This window comes from Lynx rufus, unplaced genomic scaffold (assembly GCF_022079265.1).
Source record: "Lynx rufus isolate CCGP_SWC_20201006 ecotype Redwood Valley unplaced genomic scaffold, mLynRuf1.p SCAF_2, whole genome shotgun sequence".
In the NCBI taxonomy this organism is placed as follows: domain Eukaryota; kingdom Metazoa; phylum Chordata; class Mammalia; order Carnivora; family Felidae; genus Lynx; species Lynx rufus.
In genome coordinates, this window is record NW_025814834.1 from 88,566,396 (window position 1) to 88,586,332 (window position 19,937).

The 19,937-nt window shown below is 33.5% G+C and overlaps 1 protein-coding gene and 1 non-coding gene across 2 annotated transcripts in view; one reads left to right on the top strand and one right to left on the bottom strand.

The window, feature by feature from the left end:
• The window catches only part of LRP1B (LDL receptor related protein 1B), a 1,918,909-nt gene that overhangs the window by 24,941 nt on the left and 1,874,031 nt on the right, over positions 1 to 19,937 (top strand). The gene's annotated exons all lie outside the window — the stretch shown is intronic.
• LOC124516854 (small nucleolar RNA U13) lies at positions 3,615 to 3,718 on the bottom strand. The gene has a single exon (XR_006963242.1). It is a non-coding gene; the product is annotated as a small nucleolar RNA U13 (small nucleolar RNA).

Sequence of the window (19,937 nt, forward strand, 5' to 3'; positions counted from 1 at the left end):
TCAATCCAGTGTTTGGAAAATGTGTAACTTTAAAGAAACTCTTTGGAGTATTGGTTTCAGGCCAGACTTTTTGCTAAATCAAAGAGTGCCAGTTTTCTTCATGCCAAACAGCACAATAAACCCCTCTGCAAAAGGAATAAAGACTGCTGAGAAATAACTGATGAGGCTTTTAATGTCAATAAATGTCATTTTGTGCATCAGTATTGTGAGAGTTTCCTTTTCACAAATGGAAGAGGGATTTTATAAACTCTCCTGTGAAAGGATAGGGATTTAGAGTTGGCGTTAGTAGACCCTGTAATAAAACAAATCCCTTCTTCAAGTCCCCCTTGAAGTGAAGAATGGCACTTGAACTTTTCATTTGGTAATATGTGGATTAGAGATATCCCTCCTCTTACCACTAAGGTGTGTGTCATCTTCTTTGCTATCTTCGTAAATATCCTACTGGGAGCTAGAGGAAGTGGAGAAGAATTGAGAAATAGCCTTTTGGCTTCATTAGATCTTGCTTGATTAAAGATTTGGAAGGTGCTGTGAAAATACATTTAGTTTTCTGACAATCTTGTAAATGAAGCTCAACAAGTATGCACCAGAGTACTGAGCAGATACTTGGGAGGAAGCTTTTACACAGCTGACAGGTCCCGCTAATGAATCCTGGACTGGCACAATATTTAATTTGGCGTTTCCTTACATACAGCAGGTAAGAATCAGCCAATAGCATGAGGTCAGAGATGTCATTTATTTGGCATATTGTGTTCATTAGAGTTTGTGACATATTCTAGCTTAAAATATTATGCTATTCAATGTATATGTATTTATAAAAATCATTGGGCCATCTCTTGCAGGATTAGAATGTTAAATAGTGTTTGTGAAAGAGAAAAATGTGCTTGTAATTTCATTAATTGTTTGGCTAAGTCTTCTTCCCTTTTTTTATTTTTTAACTGTAAAATTTCTACACTGGAAATGACTTTAGTTAGCTTCCTATGTGGCTGCCAAAACCAAATAGTCACATTAAACTGAAAGCATATTCTTTTATATATTCAAAGAACATAAAGAACACAAAGAACACAGACCTGAGTTTCTTTATGAATAAAACTGTCACTATAAGAATGACTATAATGATACTAGGTTTATAAATAATAGGGAAAAATGATAAATAGTACCATATATTTAAGGAAGAGTTTATACATTTGTGTATACATTAATTTAACAGTTTGATCTTCTGGGTTTCCAGGGACTAAAGCTATACATAGCAACAAAACAATCTTATGGAAATAATTTCCCCAATTAATTTACATAATTTAATTAATGTGCATAATTTACATAATTATTTTCATCTACATGAAAATTAAGACTTAAACATTATAACTTGAATAATTTGTTAGCCAAATCATTCAAATATTAAAATATATGGTATTCAAAATAGCAAATACGTTAATTAACCCCTGACTTTCTACAGAGCTTTAAGTGTGAGATCTTGGAGGAAAACTCTGCTCCCCAAAACCCAAGATCTACATCATACCAGAGAATCATATGTATCCTTTCCTCACTATTGAGAAAGAAAAAATAATATTTACATACTTACACCTAAAAGACATAAGCCCAGAAATTCAAGGAGTGATTACAATATTGATTAACCACCAAATTACTCTTAGTTATTTTTTACTTCCACATTAACTAAGTTTGAAATGTAAGAGTTTTAACTTTTAAAACATGCATATTTCAGTGTTTGCTAATATTTTCTTATTTGGGTATGATTATCAGGTTTTCCATTATACCTAATTAAAAATACATAAAATACATTCAGGGAGTCCTCTTTTCCACTTATGTAAAATATCTTTCTCTATTTTCTATATCTTTTGTGGTCCAATTTTGTGACATGAGTTTCATTACAAAAGATTTGCTTTTTGAATTTTATTATCAGCATAAATTTTATTTATAACCAGCACTTCCTTTAAGTAATTATAGTGATGCAATCAACGTGATTACTTTTGAATGCTTTCAAAATATTTATAACACCAGTTGCATTCTTCCTACCAAGAAGGTGATAGGAAGCTCGTCCTGATTTTTGGCTCTATAGGCATGGCTACCAGATCTTGTTAAGTGAATTTGTCTGAAGTAAACTCTAGTTTAATGAGAATGAAGTATCCCGGAGTACTATTCATGTTTTCCTTTTGATGCCATTTTTAGACAATTAGGGGAAGTTGGAGATTTATAATCAGGGTACAGAATGGTTCACAATGCCATGTGGCTATAAGAATGCACATGGCTACTGTCTTAAGACACTGCTGTAGGCCTTAAGATACATTTTTTACATACTCTAAATTATTATAAACAACAATCATGTAAAAAGATCAGCTGTCATTTTATACAGAAGGAAATTTAGACTCACACTAAGTCCAACAAACAGTAAGTGTCAAAGTTCCACAAAGTCTAGATGTTAAATCTTTCAATCTCCAAGGTCTTTGTTCTTTTAACTATGATATCACAATGTAGCTTTCTAGAGAAACTAAATTAATATATAATAAAATATAATGTTACAACAATAGAGCATTATCAGAGTTTTGCTTTTTAACAAACATCTCAAAAATAAAAGAAACGTGTTTTTCTCCATATATACTAGCTAGAACCCCATGGGAGGCTAAAAACTTTTTCTAATAATGGCTTATGCACTAAAAACATTTTGGGAATTCTTATTTTGGAATTGCCTTAAAAGCCTATGGCATTTTCTTTTAAACTCAATGCTTTCAAATCTTGATTTCTAAAGTGTAAATTTGATTTTTTTGGCATAATCAAAAGACTTATAGAGGTCAGATTTGTGAATGAAGTTATAGATTAAACTTGTTATTTTGGTTTTGATGTTTAAATTTTGGAACAGATTTTAAGTGATAGGCTGTGTCTAAAAGTAACTCTAAGAGAAATATTTAAAAATAGTTTTCTTAATAGCACCAATAGAAAGTCTGCTATTTATGTCTACATTAAAGAATAGCTTCATTTGGGTTCTTTAGGACCAGAAGAATCATCCACGGTTTATCCACAGTATATATACACACATACACACACACACATACTGACATATATTATATATCTAAAACAGGTTTTATATTTGAGTATATATAAGACTATGTCTAACATATGGTTTATATCAAAATGTGTGTAACATATGCAGAGATAGACATGCTAACATGTTGTGTATTCCAATTTTATGAAATACAAATGTGGCAATTTCAATTTAAATCATGTAGATAACCTATGTAACTTAGATGTTACCTAGACTTCTCCCAAAGGAATGACTTATGTTCCTTAGTGAATGAATATGAAGTGACATTTGAGAAGGTCCAGTTGCCAGCCTACTTCTGAGGAGATCTAGCCTGGCTGTGCACATCACCGAAGCAGTCACCACTGTTTGAAAATGAATCAGACTACACTGCCCCTTTATACCTTTAAATACAAATCCTGCAGCCCATTAGCTCACCCACTTCCCTTCCCAAGTTCATAAGCCAGGTGCCCTCCCCAACACCCCCCCCAAAAAATTTTTTTAAACCTATTTAGTTCAAATAGGGTAAGAATAATTTTAAAATAAGTTTACCTATGGAAATTACTTTTTTTTCCCAAGTTCACATCAGATGGGTAATGTGCCGAGGTCATAACAAGGTTTGAGGGAAGCACATGTCACACAACAGCGTGAACACCCAATCTTCACGCTTATGAACTGTAAAAGGATCCTGTGATTCACTCTTATTAGTAATTTCCTATCTCTTCCCTCCTCTCTTCCTCTCTCCTTTCACCCTTGAGTCCCACTGTCCTCAAAGCAAAAGTAAAGAAGAAATGTGTGGTGGTGGGACAGTGAGTCCTTATAAGAGGAAGGCTAAATTGGAAATAGCTTACAAAGGATCAAAACCCATCTCAAACTATCAGTTTAATTTTATAATTATGTTGCAGAATCATTAAAGAAGCTTGGTTATTACCATCAAGATTTCTTTTCTGGTTTACAAGGTGAGGGGTTAATGACTCATTTACTGAGGTATGCAGTTTTCTTTCATTTTTCACTTACAATTATCTTCACTTGTTTTAAAATGTAATGCAGTCTCTAAAATGTATTGTAGTTCTTCATTATTTCTGTCAATTAAACTTTCTAAATCATAGCTTTAAAATGAATCACAAATAAGAATTAATAGATTTCAATTGCTGAATGCCCACTTCCTGGACGAAATGAATGGGGCAGATTTACTTTTGAAAATCTGCTTTCCATAGCAGCTGGAGCATGAGGGCACAGCAGATGTTAGTCTCTAAAAAGCTAGTATTCACTTTGGAAATGGACTCTGGATGTCGGTGTTGTCTTTCTCCATGGAATGATGTTTGTTGATAGAGCAATGTTGATGCTAATATATTTTTGGCTGAAGTAATGGTTACTTTACAGAGCATCTGTGTTCTGTAAGCACTTCAGTGAGATGCCTAGGTTGCCTGATATCTTAAGGCAAAGTGATGATGTAAACAGACAGTAAACTTCCTTCAAGGTTTTCATAGGTAGATTCAATTTTATATAGATAACATAAAACCAAGTGTCCTTAAATCTAGTCTAAAAAAATACAGTGTTCTCTACAAGGAGACATAATGTCTACAAATGTAGAAAATCTCAGTCTTAATCACTGGGGGTAACATTGTACTCATTTGCATTGTTTATGAAATTAAAGTCAACATTTTTTTTTTTAATGTAGGCTGCATTAGTTCTCTTGCTCACCAGACTTCATGATAATTGACATCTCTCTAACACTTATAATCCAGGTTACTATCTCGGGAGTGGTGGTATAATGAGGTTGTTGCCATAGAAACTTTGCAATCATTGACGCACTTTTACTATTGGAACTTAAATGCTATGGCAAATTTAGAATTTTAAATCATTTAGAAACAGAACAAATTCTGTGGGGATAGTGTATTATTCTTTTATCTGAAATAAACCACTTAGGGAACTAATTATTTTGAAAATTGAGGAAAGGTGCTTATTAGCACAATGGTACCATTTAAGATCTAAGGCTAAGAGAAGAATTTGGTCTAGCCAATGCAATTTGCCAATATAAATTTAGTGTCAGAAAATCCCAATGAACGTCAGTTTGATTTGGGATTGTTAATACTCAAAATAGCATGGAAGGGGGGCACCTGGGTGGCTCAGTCAGTTAAGCATCCAACTTAAGCTCGGGTCATGGTCTTATGGTTCATGGGTTCAAGCCCCATATTGGGCTCTGTGCTGATAACTCAGAGCCTGGAGCCAGCTTCAGATTCTGTGTCTCCTTCTCTCTGCCCCTCCCCTGCTCACGCTCTGTCTCTCTGCCTCTCAAAAATAAACAAAAACATTTTAAAAATTAAAAAAAAATAGCATGAAAGGTGTTTATACACACGGAATAAATAAACTTGCTAAGGAAATCTAGAAATCATAGATTGCCTGTCTTTAAACTATCAATTAATTATTAAATTTCTGTTTGAGATTTAAGCAGAAAACATTTTATCCTCCAAATCATGTTAATATTATAATCATATCTGCCTATTCTGTTAAATATGGGCTTTAGAATAAAATGGGTTTTATTGCCTTATTGAACTATACTTGCCTTATAGTCATCATTCTAAAATGCTGTTGCCAATTAGATTATAAACCCTTTGAAGGTAAAGCCCACTGGGATGGTGGCCATTAAAGGGAAAATGTAGATTAAATATCTCAGTAAGATCAAGGAACCCTGTTTCATCTGGTTTTGCACATGCATCACTGTTGAATATGAGTTTTCCACCATTATGGATTGTGGCATATGATAGAGGATTACAGTGATTGTATATTATGTACTGGATATCAGCTTGTGGTAGTCTCATTTTTATTCTATATGAATAATGTTTCCAGGCAGAAATACACTAAGTTATTGCATGAGAGCTAGTTGCCTGTACATTTATTAAATAATCATCCATATGGCAAGAGTCAACACTATGTTTAGAGGAGAAAAGTGAGTTCTAATTAAGGAAGATCTACTTGAATTAACAAAAGTGAATTCCAACTTTTCAAATTATGTGTCTTTTGAAAATTATCAGTTGTGCAGCTTGGAGTACATTTCTATTTTGTTTTCTCATTTAGCCATGACTTAGTCCATTTAGATTGCTGAGAATAATATGAGGCCCCAAGTAAATTAAGGTTGACTTCACCTCAAGGTTGATTCTATAATTTCTTTCAATATGTTATTCATCTATTTAGTCTAGCTCTACTTCTACGAGTGATAATAATGTAAAGAGCATTTTTTTCTTTCTTTCACTAACTTTGTCCCTGTTAAAGACAATTTAGCCTTTTTAACTGTATAATTCAGATTTTGTTTGTTCTGTATTTAATCTTACAATGGGCTCTTAAAACCAGAAAATGAATACATATTTGAGTGTTTTTATGATAATAGTAAAACATGTTCTCTAAACTGAAAATAAATTAAATAACCATTTTAAGAGTCCTCAGCTGGGCCAGTTTCCTGTAATATCTACCTCTAAGTAATTCTTAACCCTATGGAATATTGTCAGTAATTCAAATATTTTTTGAAATTCATCAATGCATGTTGAACTATTGGAAACATTTTCCTAAATGTTTACAAATGGAATTATTCTGTTACAGAGCATCAAAGAAGCACATTTTCTAGATCTGACCTCAAGCAAATTTCCTTCTTTCTTTCCCTTTGCCAGGTTGGAGTTAATATAGTGGGGTAGAGGAATATAGGCAGAAGGAGAATACCTATGTTCTCTTGGTTTGCTGATAATCTTAGAGGACTGTGTGAGAGAGCAAGATTTTTTTTATAGCTTGTACTTGTTCTTGCAAAACATTAAAATGTAGAGAGCTTAGGCAAGGAAAAATATTAGACTTTGATGCTCCATTTTCAGGGACTTGTAAAAAGAAAAAGTTACACCATGTGATTTATTCTCATGACAAGATTGTAAAGAGAACAAGAAGTACAAAAACTCAATCTGTTGTTGTTACATTATTTACATTTGTACATGATGTCTTCTTTATCCTGAATGCCACATTTGAGTTCTTCAAAATGGTAATATAGAATCTTCATAAAGATTTACAGAGCCAACTTCAAACAACTAACTTCTTAATTTAATGGTAATTGTATGCTTTAAAAATGTACTTTATTTTTGTAGCATATTTTTTTTCAATAGATAGCTCTGTGTATGCTGACATTAAATCATTTTGATGTCCTTCAAAATGTATACTAGCTTACTTAAGTTTTGAAATGTGGAGATCTATTTGGCTCTACATTCAGTAACTTTAAAATTGAAAAATACCAGATATGATTTTCCAAATAATTTTTCAAATCAGTAATCTGTCTTTCAGATGTTAATTGCTGATCCCCAAGTCCAAATATTATGTGAAATTAAACTGTTGCCTTCCTTTTTGCACACGTGGTACATTGCAGAATAAAATGTGATGCTTTCTTTATAAATACGAATGAGCTCAAATGCCTCGCTCATGTTTGAAATGGGTCAAAAGCATTTGCGTGAAACATCGTGGAGCCACATCATTTTAGGGAGAATGAAGAGCTTCAAAAATAAGTTAAGTTCGCACTAATTATTTTTTCAAATAGATATGTTTGTAGGTTTTCCTATAAAATAGGTCCTGTTTGACACTATGAATAAGAGAGCATCTCTTCCCTCACAGTGTTACATTCTGGTAGAAGAAGTGCTAGCTTGAGAAGTTCCAGCTTTGTACTAGGCAAAATAGATACAGCAAGATTTTGGGAAAAGATTTTTATAGTGATAATCACAGCAGGCTATGGACTAGGATAATCTAATGGTCTGTCTAAACATGCACATAAGAAATTATAATGATCAATGATTGCATTGTCACTCCACCAAATTTTTTTAAAAAGACTTTACATCTGCTGCCTTATGTGACTTCACTCTGTGGAATAGTAACATAGAGCTCTTACATCTAAGAGTAAATTAGTTTAATACATTTAGTTTCATAGCCAGGAATCAGGTACTGAATTCTATGGTCAGGGACTTCTCTCCTATCACAGTATGAGGCTTATGGTTCATTTATTGTAACAAAAGGATTATACCATAAAGGTAATTGGTCACAGGCATAATTAATATCATATAAGATCAGAATTGGTACAAAAGGACCTTTATAGAGTACACATTATTTGGGGGTGATGTGAATAATGAAAATTATTGCTTTGCCTTGCTTGTCAAATTATGTCTCGACATTCCACTTTCCCTGTGCTCTACTTAAATCTCCTAAGTGAGATTATTTTCTGAGTAAACACTCTCTGATATTTTGTCCTAGTGTGATACAGAACAAGGTTATGTTTTTTGATTACTCCATTACTATCCCAGAAAATTGGTAAATTTCTCCCATATTATCTTTTGCATAAAATATAATTGACAGTGTCCCTGCCCTCTCATACAGGACAGTATGACTAGAACTCAATAAAAGCAGTCTATAGAGTTCTGTCAACTTTTCCAAAAGGGAAGGTGAGTATAATATAAGTGTTATTTATTTGGATTTATAAGAAATAAGTCTAGCACAGAAAGGATAGTTAAGTAGACTAAGATCTGGCATCTACACTGAATTCTAGTTACTGTCACCATGGTTTTCACAATTGCTGTTATATATGACTATTTACCAGGCATTGAATGGAACCCCAAAGTAATTTAGTATTGGATCCTAAGTGCTTGACATAGTAATGTCTCCCTGTTTCTTGGAGTTGGATTCTACACTTGATCTTAGCCAAAAGGCCGAGAAGCAATCTTGGAGTTGGATTCTAATCCAGAGGTGCTACATGCAATAGTTTAGCAACAAACATCTATTTTATAAAGAAAACAAAACAACCCCTTCCAAACCCAACACACCTATTTTCTAATCTACTTGTAAAAATGATCAAATATACAGAGTTGAAGATGTGACATTAACATATTAAATATCAAATGTTGGATGGAAGTAGAGTATATTATGCTAAGCTAAATAGGTCAGAGAAAGACAAATACCATATTATATCACTCACATGTGGAATTTAAGAAACAAAACAGAAGAACATATGCTAAGGGTGGAAAAAAAGAGATGGAGACAAATCATAAGAAACTCTTAACTATAGAGAACAAATTGATGGTTGATGGAGGGGAGGTCAGTGGGGATGGGCTTAAATGGGAGATTGGTATTAAGGAGGACACTTGTGATCAGCACTGGTTGTTATATGTAAGTGATGAATCACTGAATTGTAGTCCTAAAACCAATATTACACTATATGTTAACTAGAATTAAATAAAAACTTGAAACAAACAAAAAATAAATGTTAGCATTAGCTAAGTTCCTTTCCATTTCAAAGAAAAAATGCACATAGATAGAAGGAGGTATTTTCTGATTTTAGAAGGGGTTCATTTGGAAACTGAATAACCTAAAACCCACTGGAGTACAGTTTCATGCCTGGAGATTGTAATTTACTGAGACCTGTAATACCCCTATGAGAACTTCCAGAATGTTTAAGTCATTGGTTACATCTGACTCATTTGTATGGTCACCTTAGTTGTTGCTTTGTTCTTAAATATGATGAAACAAAAATTTTAATTAAAGGATACACACATACACATGCTGCAGCTAAATGGTTGTTTGTATACTATACTAGATATTTTAAGTACTTAATGAATATTAGGGAACTATAAACTATGGAGTCTATTGAACTACTTACTCCCTTGAAATCAATTTACCCTACAATAGCAGCATATCACAGGTTCTTATTAAGGGATTTTTTTTTTAACTGTGAGGTGCTAAAGAGGATGCTATAGCATAATACACATTTGGTAACTTATACTCCTGTGCATTGCTTCACATCTTGCTAAAAACATATACACATCCCATTGCAAGTAAGTTCTAAAATATAGGGGTCCATCTGCTGATTTTAAAAAAGACTTTTTATATATTCATATGGCATCTATTTTTTTGTTGTTTGCTCTGAACAGAAGATTCTTTTCCCATTTTAGTCAACATTTTACAGTTTGAAATTAACACATTGCTTACCTAACTGTAGTACCTAAAGTGTGGCTAATTGGGTCAATTCACGTAAATTCTACAAATATTCACTGCACTTTAGTGGCATTTAGGTGTAAATAAGGTAGAAAAAATATGACTTCCCATGAAATCTTTATTAAATTCCTTCCTGAACTGTTCTCTTCTGTATTCAATTATCTATTCACTTATAGAATCCCCAAATACTGGCATTGCAAGGCAACTTATTCACTTTAAATTGTAGTATATTTTGTATTAATTTATTCTAAACTAATAATATAATATTAACTAGTAATATTATAGCCTAAAATAAGCAGGCTGAATGATATATTTTGAATTTACTTTCTATGCCTGTTGGACTGATGATTCTTTTTGCTAACAGTCCTGTTGCTTAAGTACATTTTAATATGCACAAGGTCAAGTGGTCCCTCATAATGTCAATCTTGCATATTCTGTGACCATCTTAAACTTTAGTTTATCTTTGTGGGCCCCAGATAAAGCTGGGCTCAACAGTGAAACCAACTTTAAGCATGAAGTCATAATCAAGGAGACACCAGCCAGACAGCCAAAAATTATTGAAAAGCTTTAAATAATACCTGTTTCTTAAGAAATTATAAAAGAATTGCCTTGCCTGCACCATATCTTCTTGAGAGTCACTTTCAAATGCTTCCTGCTTCCTTTGTAGAAAGTAATTACTTGCATGACACCTGCTCTGTAACTCTGTCTCCTTTCTTGTGCTAAACTCTCCAAACATGTTCTGTCTTTCATCTGGCCAAAATACAGGGTTAGTTTTCCCCACACCCCTGCACTGCCAGCATGCATCATAAAGCACATACCTTCCAGGGCACCTGCGTGGCTCAGTTGGTTGGTTAAGCATCTGACTTTGGCTCAGGTCATGATCTCGTGGTCTGTGGGGTGGAGCCCCTTGTCGGCCTCTGTGCTGACAGCTCAGAGCTTGGATCCTGCTTCAGATTCTGTATCTCCCTCTCTCTCTGCCCCTCCCTGCTTGCACTCTCTCTCTCCCTCTCTCTCTCAAAAATAAAATAAAACATTAAAAAATTAAAACAACAACAACAACAACAACAAAGCACACAACCTTTCTGGATTTGTGCTTTACTAACCCCATTAGTTCCTTTCTATATTCACTATCTTGCCTTTCTGGCTTTTCTAGTTCTGTGATTCACATATTCAATGGATATGTGACAGTGGGAAGAGGGGAAAATTTTCAATGCTATATTTTGTTTTACCTTTACATTTAATAGCGTGGCTTTTTTTCAAGAGCTTCTTGTTCTTAAAAAGGGAATGACCTATACTAACTGTCCATTCGTTGCACCTGATTTATTATACCAAAGTGGGATGAAGAATAATTTTATGTAATGTCTTCCAAAAGGTATTGTTTCATACATTCTGGGGTCAATAAAAGTGATTCTGCTCTCAAGGAACTTAATAAACAGCTGACTAGTGACTGGGGAAAGAGAGAAAGAGAAATTGTTCTTGTTTTCATGAAGTTTATGGTCTACTAGGAAAGATAATATATGTATTATAATTAGCAATAGTGAGTTATAATTACTGCAGGAAATATGTAGACATAGTGACAAAATGAAGAGGGCATTCAGAGAAGTTCTGATTTGGATGAGGGAAAAATTTGAGTTATCCCTTATGGAATATGAAAATGTAAGACAGGATTTGGAAATGATGGGAACAATGGAACATGGATTTGTAGATGGGCAACCACACACAATCCATATAAATGGCCTCTGTTCTTTTTGGTGATTTTAGTATTATTAGAGTATACATAGTTTAGTTTACAACTGAATTTTCTTATACATGTTTTCAAAATAAATGTAGAAAATAACTATGATAGTTTTGGTAGGAACACAATGTATGTCCAGAAATCCACAAGAACAACTGAACATATAATTATTCAGATTAAAAATTGCTGTTAATACTTGTTTGTTAATATTTGTTGGAAAACAATTGTATTTACCATCTCCTGTATACATAGCTATGCATATATAGACTATTTTTTCACTAGCCTGTGTGTTTAAACATCCTGAAGCTATAGAATTTGTAAAATTCCTATACAGAAAAGACAGAGGACTTTACAAATTTGTCCCAACTCTCAGAGGAGTCAGATTGCATTTTTTAATCCACTTCATAATTGTTTATGCTTCTATACCCAAAGGTCATTGGACTTTCTTTCTTGTAATTGTGCCCACCCTATTATTTTCTAAAAGTAATTTTTATAAGGTATTTTCTCACAAAGTTATGAACCTTAAAGACAACACTGAGAAAAGTACCTAAGTATGTGTCATTATCAGGGTAAGCAAATAGATACTATGCATAATTTTTATAATACTAAAATGCCAAAAAAAAAATCAAAGTCTGAAACTACAAAAACTATCATTTTCCCAAATATTCAGGCTTAGTTATTGGAGAGCAAGTACTTATTTTTTAAACAATTACTAAGAATTTATTAAGTAACAGCCAAAATATTGGGCACTTTCTCAAAACATAGGGGATCCAAAGACCAGTTACACATAACAGTTAATCTTATTCACAATGCCATATGCAAAGGACATTTAATTACACACAAAACAAGACACCTGGAGGAAATCAGTCTAGAGATGGTACTGGGGCTTGGTGATGACCCACATTCTTTTCATTCAGTTTCCCTTCCATCCTCAGTGTTGACTTTCATCTTTTTGCTTTTCATCTGCTGGAGGAAAGGATAAAGGAAGAAAAAAGGATGGCAGAAGGGAATTTCTCAGAGTAGTTTGACATTTTATCACTGAACAAATTTTTTTTCTAGAATCTCTCCAATAGTCTTCTAACATTTCATTGGTCACAATTAGGTGACATGCTCATTCTGAGCTGTCAGAGAGTCTGGGAAGAGAGTTTCTTTAAAGGAGACACATGCTAGTCATAACTTGCTTAGACCAATTGCATCTCATCCTTTTGGACTGAATGTGTTTTCTTCCTCAATAAAGACAGAGCTCTAATTTGAAAGAAAAAGTATCTAAGATGGACATTGGTGGCATAGTGTAGGGATAGTGAATTGGCTAGTGGCTAGTGTCTTTCATATAGAGATAGAAAGCCATACTCTCATAGCTAACTTGCAGAATTGCATCGTGAATTAAGATCTTTAGACTCAAATCCAAATATTCTCATAATACCTAAGAGGTTTTGAAGGAAAGCTTGGCTGCTTCTCGCCCCCCCTCCCCAAGGACATTATTTTCAGAGGACTTATATGTACTTTTAAAAAGTGTCATTTTCAGCTCTTAGCTAACTTCCAAAGTTCAAAACAAATAAAACCAACCTTATTCTTTATTATATGAGACATAGAGAACAGGATCCAAATGGATCACTAATAGTGCCTATCACATTGCAAAATGGTGATGGTGTGTTTTCCAACTTCACAGTGTTCTTTAAACATTTTAGCTTAACATGTAAATACTTTTGCTAAAGTCTAAAAAATGAGCTTGCCTCTGAAAATAGAAGTGTTAGATAAATATGAAATTACATTTATACCTCATTTTAAAAACGAACAATCTTCTTATTTCGTTCTTTGCTTAAAGAGCAGGTAATTATAGAAGATAATCCAGGTAATGAAAGCAGATTTTATCTACTTAGTGGTTAATCAAAAAAATAAAATATAACCAATAAGAGAAATTTTCAAGGAAATCCATACAGAGTTGTTGGCCTTATCTATGAAATTATTGTAATTATATATTTTCTTTAAGGGAAACTTGTTGGAGTAAAACTAAAATTATTATTTTTAAATTAAGGAAGGTATTTTTATATCATTTAAAATTTACCATATCCTGATATTTCTCTAGCTTCTAATATTAGTGTATTTTTCACACAAATGAACTGTGGTAATAGCCTAGAAACCGTATATCCACTTAAAGTCTTGAAAGGTGAAATTTTTAAGTGACGAAATTCCCCTAGAGGCTAGGAATAAGTTAGGGACAAGAATACCAAGTGGATAGTACGTTGTATTGCTAGCTCATTTTTCATTAAGTCAACTTGCATATTCTGGTTTTACAGTTCTATAGGATTCATATAAATAATTCACACTTGGTTCAAAATGTGGAAATAATTGGTGGGAGATTATTTGTAGTATTTTTGTTTCCATCATTGAATACCTTTCCTGTAACATGGAGTCTTGAGTATTTTTTAAAACATCAAATTCTCATGATCTTTCTTATATACAATTATTTTCATCTCTGTGCCCACAGAACTTGTGTGATGTACAGTTTGTATGCTGTACAGTCAGCATGATAGAGGGAAGATGGTATAGGGTTCGAAATCAAAAAGGCTTTGCTCTTGAACAGAAACCTGAGCCTGTTTTGTCACCTGTAAAATGGTGGTGATCGTAGCTCAATTACACAGCTGTTCTGAGGATTGGAGATAACACGGGTAAAGAGTACATATCTGATCCACATAACTTGAAATTGATCTATTATTACCCTTTACAGGTTTAGGAAACCAAGGCTTAGAATCATGTGTACAGTTGTTATTTGTAAGTAAATAATTAAAGGCATATATAAATATGATATTCAACTTTGACTTGTTTCTGACAAAGATCAATTTTTTGAATAAGCGATTAATGAAGTCATGCTTTACTTTTAATATAATACAAAAAGGCTAATTGTTCATATTTGTATATTTTCTTTTTATCCATAAAGATGGTAAATACATCTGGCACTTTGCTTTTTTGCGACAGTAATTCACAGCTAAAAATTTTGGATATATGATGAAGCCAGTGTGATATACTAATAAAACAAGTCTGATTATGAAAGATCGGAGAAAAAAATAAACAAAACCAAAAAAGTGAAAAAACAGACACCACACCAAAAACCAAATCATGAACCAAATCCTGTTTTCTGAAAATAGAAGTGTGGTGGTCCTCCTCTGGCCACGGTTTAGTTTTCAGGGGTTTCAGTTACCTGCAGTGAACCGCGGTCCGGGAGCAGCTGATACTACTCCTGACATGTGGTTAGAAGATCATTAGTAGCTTACACTACATCACAGTGCCTGCACCATTCACCTCATTTCATCTCATCACATAGACATTTTATCACCTCACATCATCACAAGAAGGGTGAGTACGGAACAGTAAGATATTTGAGAAAGAAAGAGAGGGACCACATTCACATAACTTCTATCACAGTACTATATATTGTTATAATTGTTCTATTTTATAATTAGTTATTGTTGTTAATCTCTTACTGTGCCTAATTTATAAACTATACTTTATCATAGGTATATAGACATAGGAAAAAGCATAGTATATAGAGGTTTCAGTACTTTTGATAGTTTCAGGAATCCACTGGGGGTCTTAGAACATGTCTTCTGTGGATAAGGGGTGATTACTGTACTAGATAAATATGAACCTTAATGTATCATACTGATAATTCATTTGATAACTGACTTAAAAAATATATTTTCAAACATATTGTAATTGCTTAAACAGATTAAGCTTGGCTTCTGTATGTCAGTTAAACTCACATTTATGTTTTCTTAATCAGATGCATATGTCACATTCCTCAAAAATAGTTATTGGTTCCCCACTGCCTATAGAGTGACAACTAAACTATTACATTTGAGATGCATGATAACCTCCCCTCAACTCACTATTCTTTCCCCTGTCTCAGACCATATTTGTCCATGAACATATGTTCCTGTCATATGCTTCCCACCTCCTTTCCAAAGTATTTGAAAATAAGGCCTGGTCTGTTTGAGCTCATTCTCTTCCTAAAGCATCAAAGCATAGAATGCCCTTTCTTCACATACCAACCCTTCCAAATTTATTAAAATATCAAATATTTTCACAAAGCGTTTCTCAATCCTTTGAAATTTTTGTAGTTCTTTTTTTGTTTGTTTCTTTTCAGTTGCAAGACATTTTGCATCTATGCATTTCACCATTCCTTATGTTTTACAGTTATGTCTGTCTTATACATGAATATGCAAACATTTTTAGGAAAGGCCATATTTTATAATTTCCTGTGTGTTCCACAGTATCTATCCAAGGATATTGTAGATTCTCAATAAATAATTGCAGAAAGAGCTAAAAATTAATGTAATATTGATTGCATAACTAATACTTTTATCTTCCTGGCACATTTTTTCCCTTTAAAAGAATGTAAGCTCCATGCTCTGAGGATTTGTCCGTTGCGTTCACTAATGTATTCCCAGTACCTAAAAAAGTTTCTGGAACATAGAAAACACTCAATATTTCTTGACTGTAACAATGCATTTATCTGTATAAGGCAAATAATCATTAAACAAATATGCTATTAGGAGTAATTCACCAAAAATTGATGTTTTAAAAATGCTAATAAAGTATTGAGAGACTCTGATCATCTGTGACTAAATTTTATGAGTTGAGAGTGAGTCCTGATTTAAAAGATATTAAAAGGACTAATGGCTGAAGCACTACCCAAATCTAAGCATCAGAGGGTGTTACTAAATTATACTTTACTACACCTCAACTAGTAGAGTTTTCACTCAAATCTATGGCTTATATTAGCTATTATAATTATGCTAATTCCTCATATACCATTTACAGTACATTGCTCATCTCAAGTTAGACCGTGTACTGAAACCAGCTAATAGTTTATATAGACTAAATGCAGTTGGTAAGATTTATTTAGGATTGATTGCTGAAACAGAAATAGATAATTATCCTAATTATATTTTTTGTGAATCATAGCTAATGTAGGTATCCTATCCTTAAATTTTAGATATCAAGCAGTATTAACTGATATCCTTGATGCAAAATTTGAAAATAGGCATGTATGAATTTTGTTCTATGGAAGTTATTTTTCAATGATTTTATATATAAATTATAGCCGTGTGTGTATTCAATGGTTATGTCTATCTATATTTCTATATCTATATCTATATCTATATATCTATATCTATAGCCTTAAATTAAAATGTTGAGGTGCTGTGAGTTTCAAAACTGCAAGGAAAGCTATAGGAAATCTTTTAGTGAATTACTTTTGATATGTGAATAGTTACTAATTTGCATGTTTCGCACAATTTGGTTTTGGTGTATATGAATGAATTTTATACACATATGTATTCTTTTTTTTTTTTTTTTTTTTTTTTAAATTTTTTTTTTTTTCAACGTTTATTTATTTTTGGGACAGAGAGAGACAGAGCATGAACGGGGGAGGGGCAGAGAGAGAGGGAGACACAGAATCGGAAACAGGCTCCAGGCTCTGAGCCATCAGCCCAGAGCCCGATGCGGGGCTCGAACTCACGGACCGCGAGATCGTGACCTGGCTGAAGTCGGACGCTTAACCGACTGCGCCACCCAGGCGCCCCTACACATATGTATTCTTTAGACAGAAAGAGAAAAAAATAATATGTGAGTACTTAATTTTGAAACTACTTGCTTTTGTAAAAGGTCATTTCAGGCAGAAAGAGATAGTGTTCCTATAAAGTACAGCTTGCTATCTGTGTGCTAATTGAGCTTATCTCTTGCCTGAAACAGAATTATCTGTTCTTAGGCTTAAGAAAAGCTGCTATATTCAGTACAGTGGTATTTACAAAAGATCTAGCTTGGTAGACACTTTATCTTTCTGTGTGGTTCCTTGTCTTTGTTAGGCAGAAAAGAATTACATGGTATTATTCTTAATTTGCTGAAAAGGTGCGATATTTTACTAATGAAATGAAAATGATTGCTGGAATATGTTTACATGCTAATAAGTGGAAGAGACTCAGAGGGAGAAAATACCCTCTGAGTTTTGTTCTTATAATTCCTCTTTAAAGATCTGTACTGAAATAGCTTGCCCTTTTGTTGTAATTCATGTAAATAATCCTAAATATTGCATTTACATTTTCTTTTAAAATTACTGCCAAGTAAGATATGTCAAGCCTACAGAATTCTAGGTATATACGAAGCTCAGATCAAATAAAGGGTAGTTTACTGAAAGCAACATAAAAGGAATATTATTTAAATTGCTTCTCCCTTCTAACCTGCCATTTCTTTTTCCCCACCCCAAGTCCATAAGAAAATGTTATCTGAGATAATGGGCTAATTATCATAAACTCCTATAATCACCAGGGAATAAACATTATGGACAGTAGAAACCTAAAATAGAAAGCTACAGGGCTCTATATTACTCTCTCATTCTTGACTATCCTTATTGAAACAAGATAGCTGTTATTACCCAACAAGAGAACCAGCCTTGAGCTTAACCAAACTAATGAGAGGTCAACACCCTCTTGAAATGTGGAAAATCACAGAAGAGTAATTAATAAGATTGGGCAAGAGGGGAAGAGAAGAGATAGAAAAAAATATTTCACAAAGGCAAAAAAAAAAAAGAATGTATAGGGGAATTAAAAGGAAATGGCTTTCTTGATGACAATGAGATTTTAAACTTTGTTACATAAATACGACGTTGTATCCAATCTTGTCTATACTACCTAATATGTAGGGTTGACAGATGAAATATGAGATACCCAGTCAAATTTGAATTTCAGATAAGTATTTGTTGTATCTGAAGCTCAAATTTAGCTGAGAGTCATGTATTTTCATTTTTAAAGTCTAGAACCCTATCTGAAGACACATTGTTTTTTGTAAAATGTTCTGATGTTTTCTTTATAACTCCACGACCAAGGGGAAAATGCCACTGGTAGATCCATTTCTAAAGGCCCTAAGTGTGTCTATTTCTAAGAACTAACATCTCTTTTTCAGTTATGTCATGTGAAGATGTTGAATAATAGCATTACATTTTCACCCTTGGAAAATGACACATTTTGGCTCTTGCTGAGATACTTCTGAACACATTAATTACCGTATTAGTTACCTAAGGGAACCTATTTTGATGCAACTTTTTATTTCCTTAGCATTCAGATCACGTGTAATAGGTTAAAGGGTAACTAATAGCATTGCCACTGAGTGAGGACTGCAGGACAGATCCAATCAGCCAATGGCTTGTGGACATGTATGACCAAAGGTCCAGAGGAGGGCAATGCAATCCAGTGACTTCAGGCTTGTCCTGGATAACTGTCCAATCACAATTTACCCATAGTATTATATTTACATCAACTATACTCAGATACAATTTGAGGTATTGAATGTATGAGTTAAATTAATAATAGAAGTCACATTAATTTGGGCATTGCAAAATGGCTGACCTGCAGCCTTAGTGCATGTGGGCAAGCTATAAGAAACACACAAAGATGGACATTTCTCCCAGGTACTTTATTAACAAGAAAGTATATGAATAGTAAGATGTCCTAAGATATATAAAGATGTGAATATGTAGCATACGACAGAGAAAATGATTTTTACTTGTGTGCTTTAAGTTTACATATAATGATTGTATGCCTGGAGCACAAAAAATACTCTTAACGTTTTTCTTTAGTGCCTAACTCAGTTCCTGGGTCTTTATAAGCACACGGTAAATTACTTATTGAATGAATAGATACATTTCCTGCCTTCAGTGAGTTCACAGTCCAGTGGAGCAGATGGGTATAGAAAGGCATAAAAATAGTCTTACTGATGTCATGCTAATATGGGAGAAATGATGAGGCACATGTAATCCATCCATGTAGGGTGCCCAAAAGGCATCTTGAGAAAATTGATCTTTGAACTAAGTGGAGTTATTTAAGGAAAAATAGGTGAAAAGGATGGAGAGGATGTAGAGAGAGTTTATGGGCACAGGTCTGGATGTGAGAAGTCCTGTAAATGTTGTGAACTTCACTGAAGTAAATACTTCTGAGGTATAAACTTTAATGCAGAAAGGACAAAAAATCGAAGCCAAAAGCTTGGAGGGCCTCATTTTATGTAATACTAAAGAGCTTGGACTTTATTCTATAAACCTCTGGGAATCATTGACAGATTTTAAGCAGGGCCTAAAAAGGTCAGATGTGCAGTTTAGTTGGAGCATTTTGCCAA